Raw genomic sequence first — 6,916 nt, forward strand, 5'->3', positions numbered from 1 at the left:
CTAATGAATGAAAATCTGAAAGAAGGAACATCCAAAAATCTGAATGAAAATCCAAAAATTAGAAAGGACAAAAATCTGACAATAAGAACGAAAACATGAAAGAACAAAAAACATTTGGATAATTTCTATTATAATTATAATATTAGGTTTATTAACCATTATTATAGTTTTTTTTAATTATTATTAATAATAATAATAATAATAATAATAATAATAATAGAAAACTATAATAGTTATAAACTATTAAATACAATTGTGTTCTTTTGTTCGATTCAGAAATTGAAAAAATTGTAAAATTGGAAATTCGTTAATTTGGAAATATTCAAATGAATAAAAAGCCGTTTAACAATTTTTTTCTGAAAACGAAAATTCTAAAATTCTAGAATTTCGTAAATTTAGAAAATTTAAATTCGGAAATTAGAAAATTTGAAATTCCGAAATAATAACTGACTAATAACTGTTAATAACTATTAAATTATAGGCATTGGAATTTCCTTTCAAATTTATCTGTTTATGAATGTAACGAATACGAATTTATCCGAAGTTACGAATTATCCAAAATAACGAATGCCGCATCTAAAGGAATGGAATGTAACGAATTAGTAAATAATAATAAACATTTTTATTATTATTATTATTAATTCAGTACGTTCCATTTGTTTTTTGTTTTGTTTTTTAAACAGAAGGAATGTTTATTGAAGCAACAAAACAACATTGTACATGTACGTTCTATTCGTTTAGAAGCAGCATTTGTTATTTTGGATAATTCAGAACTTCGGATTAATTTGTATTTGTTACATTCACTAACAGCCAAATTTGAAAGGAAATTCCAATACCTATCATTTAATACTCAGTAATAGTTATTATTAGTTAGTTATTATTTCGGATTTTCATTCTTTCCCAGTTTTACAATTTTTCTCATCTCCAAGGTCAAGTACCCTCTCATCCATCAGAACGGCACCACAGTTGTCCCCGGCAACCTCCGGCTCCAACACACAGAGCTTCCTGGAGGTTTCTAAGGACACCTCTGCAGCCTTATATACGGTTGCTAAGGGGAATCGCATATCCTGCTTATCGATCGCCCCTACCTCAGTAAGCATCACATCACCATAAGTACATGTGTCATCAGCAATATCTTCAGCCCAAGACACAGCTTGTACAATGAATGTGTCTTTCTTTCCAAAACCGTGCGTAAATCAGCAATCTTTCACATAGCACAGAGTCCCACCATCACAACGGTCATGTGTTTGATAGTATTATACTTGGGAACTGTTCTGGAGAATTTATGACTAGTAGGAAAAAAGAAAGGGGAAAAAAAAGAGAAAAATAAAAAAGGGAAGAAATGAAAAGGAAAAAATCAAAAGGGGTGTAAGTGTCTTACACCGTCGGATCTTAGGCTGCAATTCCAGGCCGGCCACTAGGTGGCGCTTCCATATCTTTTACGCGACGAATATGCAAATGAGGAGTTACGCCGATTCAGAAACGAGCGAGCGCCCTTTTTTTTTTACGTCGTTTGCGTTCGGCTTTTTCCGGCATATAGTTACCCCTGCTATGTGAGGGGTAGCTAATGTTAAGTATGGCCGTCGTTCCCGCGCCGAGTTTTGAATTTTTTACGTCGTTTGCGTAAGTCGTTTGCGAATACGGATGGACGTAATTTACGTTCACGTCGAAAGCATGACGATTTGCCGACGTCATTTGGAGCATGCGCACCGGGATTAAGTCGCGGCCGGCGCATGCGCAGTTCGTTCGGTGCGGGGACGCGCCTTATTTAAATGTTTCACGCCCCCTACCCACCGAATTTGAATTCCGCCGGGGGATTTACGTTACGCCGCCGCCACTTTACAGGCAAGTGCTTTGTGAATAAAGCACTTGCCTGAAAAAGTTGCGCCGGAGTAACGTAAATGAGATAGGTTACGCGGATCTAAAGATCCGCTTACCTATCTGAATCTAGCCCATAGTGTTTCTCCCTCTCCCGGTCTGGCTTGATAATGAAGGAGCAGCAGGAGAATGATGATGTCATCTCTCTGCTCACTCCTCCGATCATCACGTTCCCTTTTAGCACATTTGCATGCAGCACATCTGATTGGCTCCCAGTCCTGCTCCTCCCTCCCTTAGTCTGAGTGCTGCCCTATAGGAGGAGTTACAGGAGGCTGATTCCCGTCTCATTCAGGTATTTATATATTAGCTGCATTTTAACTTTATATCTGCCTGGAGATCAGCTTTACATTTTTGTTGCTATTGTGCAGGGGGGGGAGGTGATTCAGGACAGGACAGCCCAGCACGGCTCCAAGGCTGCTGATAACACAAACAGGTTCCCCCGGTGTGTGTGGTTCATGTTGTGTCGTCATTTCCCGGTGTCGGCACTCGGCGCGGTGTCAGAACTTTCCCTTTACGCACTTCTGTGACTCGGGTCCTGAGTTCTCCGCCAGGTGCAGATCTCACTTCCCGGGAGGACGGAAGAGGGAGGATCGTCTAATGAAAGTGAAAGTGTCTCCAACCCAACACATCCATAGAGGAACTCCGCCACGCCATGATCAGCGCGCACCGACTCACCTGAAATACGACTCTATCAGAGAGCAGGTAAGTGTGCAGGGAGGGTGGAGACTGGGCTGAGGGGGGTTTGATAAATTATTTGTGTCCTTTTTATATTGTTGTTTATCTGAGATTTTCAAATACTCCTTTGTTCCTGTAATTGCTGCATTGATTCAGTCTGTTTTTCAACACTGTGAGCTTGCTGACTCTGAATTCACTGCACACTGTGAAGTTGCTGACTGGTGAGCTTTCTCACTCTGATTTTGCTGCACACTGTGAGCTTGCTGGGTGGGTAACGTGACCGGCAGGGGCGGACTGACAACTCATGGGGCCCCCGTGCAATAGGAGATTATGGGGCCCCGGGCAATAGGAGATTATGGGGCCCCCGGGCAATAGGAGATTATGGGGCCCCCGGGCAATAGGAGATTATGGGGCCCCAGGCAATAGGAGATTATGGGGCCCCCAGGCAATAGGAGATTATGGGGCCCCGGGCAATAGGAGATTATGGTGCCCTCGAGCAATAGGAGATTATGGGGCCCCGTCAATAGGAGATTATGGGGCCCCTGGGCAATAGGAGATTATGGGGCCCCCGGGCAATAGGAAATTATGGGGCCCCCCAGCAATTGGAAATTATGGGGCCCCCGGGCAATAGGAGATTATGGGGCCCCCGGGCAATAGGAGATTATGGGCCCCCAGGCAATAGGAGATTATGGGCCCCTCAGGCAATAGGAGATTATGGGGCCCCGGGCAATAGGAGATTATGGTGCCCCGGGCAATAGGAGATTATGGGGCCCCTCGAGCAATAGGAGATTATGGGCCCCCCGGGCAATAGGAGATTATGGTGCCTCCAGGCAATAGGAGATTATGGGGCCCCGGGCAATAGGAGATTATGGTGTCCCCGGGCAATAGGAGATTATGGGGCCCCCAGGCAATAGGAGATTATGGGGCCCCCAGGCAATAGGAGATTATGGGGCCCCCAGGCAATAGGAGATTATGGTGCCCCTGGGCAATAGGAGATTATGGGGCCCTCGAGCAATAGGAGATTATGGGGCCCCCAGGCAATAGATTATGGGGCCACACAGACAGTATACATACACAGTATTCACACACACAGAACACACTCTATAATCTCGGGATTTTTAGACCAAAAGGATGTCGGGAAGGGACATTTCAGGGACAGATGTAAAAAAAAACATAGATTTTTACATACTGTGCCTGGTTTTACTGAGGCTGGCAACCCTGATGGGGCCCCCTAGGAGCATGGGGCCCCTCGGGCAGTGCCCGAGTGCCTAAATGGTCAGTCCGCCCCTGGTGACCGGTTTGCTTTAATTCCCAGTGAGACATATAGCTGGGGTGGGATGAGGTCTGAGATTTGGGGGTCCCCTCCTGTAGGCATATTCTCTCCCCCCCCCACCTCTGTGTGTCAGTGAATGGGGAGACGAATGAGAGGAAGACGGCCCCCACCTGTCTCCATATCACCGCAGGGCGGAAGCGAAACGTCACTTCCGCCCAATGCTCTTAAAGGGCCATTTTTTTTTTAATTACATAAAAATAAAAAAAAAGAATGTCTTCCTACTAGTCCAAATATGGGATCTGAGATCTTTTTGACCCCCAGATCTCATATTTAAGAGGACCTGTCATGCTTTTTTTCTATTACAAGTGATGTTTACATTCCTTGTAATAGGAATAAAAGTCACCCAAATGTATTTATTTAAAAAGTGTCACAAAAAAAGAAAGTAAAATGAATAAGAATTTTTTTTTTTTTTTTTTAATAAAGCGCCCCACCACGATGAGCTCCCGCACAGAAGCGTACGCATACGTGAGCAGCGCCCGCGTGTGAAAACGCTGTTCAAACCACACATGTGAGGTATCGCCGCGATCGTTATAGCGAGAGCGATAATTCTAGCCGTTGGCAACCCAGAACAATAGTAGAGGGCAAAATCTTCAGATGGAGACACTAGTTATGGTGATTTCCTCACTTTGGAGGGATTTTCTCTCGCTTCCTGTTTTGGCTATGGTACAGGAAGTGAAGAGAAATCTCTCAAATGGGGGCAAAAAAAAAAAAAACTGTCGTGTTATAATACCCCCCTCCCCTTACTCCATCTAAAAATGCAAAAACCTTTGCCTGTAGTTCTACTTTAAAGGGGTGTTCCAGTCATTTTTACCGTTTATTAAAAGTCAGCAGCTACAAAAAGTGTAGCTGCTGGCTTTTAATAAACAGACACTAACCTGCTCCACGTTCCAGCGATGCGCCGGCCGGGGCTCCGCTCCTCTCCCCCCCTCCCCGGCCAGCGTCTTTATTCTAAGTGTGGGCACCCGGCCGTGACAGCTTTCGGCTTCACGGCCAGGCACCCACTGCGCATTCGCGAGTGGCGCTGCGCCATCCGATTGGACAGGCGATCGCCTGGGACCTGTCACGTGTCCCAGGCGTTCGCCTACAGGGAGGGGCTGCCAAAAGGCGAAAGGACTGCCCATTCAGCTCCGCCCACCTCCTCCAACAGGACTGCCCAATCAGCTCCGCACTAGTACTGCCCAGTCAGCTCCGCTCGCCTCCTCCTACACTAGTACTGCCCAATCAGCTCCGCTCGCCTCCTCCTACACTAATACTGCCCAATCAGCTCCGCTCGCCTCCTCCTACACTAGTACTGCCAATCAGCTCCGCTCGCCTCCTCCTACACTAGTACTGCCCAATCAGCTCCCCTTGCCTCCTCCTACACTAGTACTGCCCAATCTGCTCCGCTCGCCTCCTCCTACACTAGTACTGCCAATCAGCTCCGCTCGCCTCCTCCTACACTAATACTGCCCAATCAGCTCCGCTCGCCTCCTCCTACACTAGTACTGCCCATTTAGCTCCGCTCGCCTCCTCCTACACTAGTACTGCCAATCAGCTCCGCTCGCCTCCTCCTACACTAGTACTGCCCAATCAGCTCCCCTTGCCTCCTCCTACACTAGTACTGCCCATTCAGCTCCGCTCGCCTCCTCCTACACTAGTACTGCCCAATCTGCTCCGCTCGCCTCCTCCTACACTAGTACTGCCAATCAGCTCCGCTCGCCTCCACCTACACTAATACTGCCCAATCAGCTCCGCTCGCCTCCTCCTACACTAGTACTGCCCATTTAGCTCCGCTCGCCTCCTCCTACACTAGTACTGCCCATTCAGCTCCGCTCGCCTCCTCCTACACTAGTACTGCCCAATCTGCTCCGTTTGCCTCCTCCTACACTAGTACTGCCAATCAGCTCCGCTCGCCTCCTCCTACACTAATACTGCCCAATCAGCTCCGCTCGCCTCCTCCTACACTAGTACTGCCCAAACAGCTCCGCTCGCCTCCTCCTACACTAGTACTGCCCAATCAGCTCCGCTCGCCTCCTCCTACACTAGTACTGCCCAATCAGCTCCGCTCGCCTCCTCCTACACTAGTACTGCCCATTCAGCTCCGCTCGCCTCCTCCTACACTAGTACTGCCCATTCAGCTCCGCTCGCCTCCTCCTACACTAGTACTGCCCAATCAGCTCCCCTTGCCTCCTCCTACACTAGTACTGCCCAATCAGCTCCGCTCGCCTCCTCCTACACTAGTACTGCCCATTCAGCTCCGCTCGCCTCCTCCTACACTAGTACTGCCCAATCAGCTACGCTCGCTTGTTGAGCGGGAGGGGGGGGGGGGGGGTTTGCTTGCAGTTGTTGAGCTCGGATCCTCAGTGCGGGAAATTTAACCCTTTCGCAGGACTGCGGGAATATGCAGTCAGTGCGGGAAAATCTCGCAGAATCCGTGCTTGTTGGGCGGTATGCATGCCAAATGTGGCATGTAAGGGGGCGAGGAGTAGATTAAGCGGAAGTTCCACTTGTGGGTGGAACTCCACTTTAAGTTTAGAAATGATTAATTAGTAACACTATAATAATAAAATTGTTTATAGATGAGATCACACAAAGTAAAGCTGTACTTTGCCCAGAGATTTCTTTCTAATTATTATTGATTTATCTTCCACGCTGACCTCTGCTTGTCTTATTCTTCTCCAGGGCCAATCAGGAGGATTCAATCGTTCCCGGGGAAATCTCCACCATGTCCAGTACGTATGCCGTCAGTGCTGAAAAGTTATAGCTTTTAAAATGCAGTATTTTATGTTATGTTATGTGCAGTATGACATATAAGGAGAGAGAAGATTTGAAGTGGGGGATGGGGGGGGGCAACGATTTGTGCGGGGAGGAGGGATTTCAGCAAGGAGTGAATTTGTACTGGGAGGAGGGGGAATATGTGTTAAGGGGGTGAGCATGCATATCAGGCCCTGTACACACGATCGGACAAAACCGATGAAAACGGACTGAAGTTCAGTTTCATCGGTCCAAACCGACCGTGTGTGGGCCCCATCGGTCAGTTATCCTTTGGTC

The 6,916-nt window shown here is 47.3% G+C and overlaps 1 long non-coding RNA gene across 1 annotated transcript; it reads left to right on the forward strand.

Annotated features, from left to right (window-relative positions):
• Nucleotides 1-2,140: 2,140 nt before the first annotated feature.
• On the forward strand, nt 2,141-6,598 carry LOC120938095. The gene is made up of 2 exons (XR_005748782.1): nt 2,141-2,580; nt 6,548-6,598. It is a non-coding gene; the product is annotated as an uncharacterized LOC120938095 (long non-coding RNA).
• The last annotated feature ends 318 nt before the right edge of the window (nt 6,599-6,916 follow it).

This window comes from Rana temporaria, chromosome 4, assembly GCF_905171775.1.
Source record: "Rana temporaria chromosome 4, aRanTem1.1, whole genome shotgun sequence".
Taxonomy (NCBI): domain Eukaryota; kingdom Metazoa; phylum Chordata; class Amphibia; order Anura; family Ranidae; genus Rana; species Rana temporaria.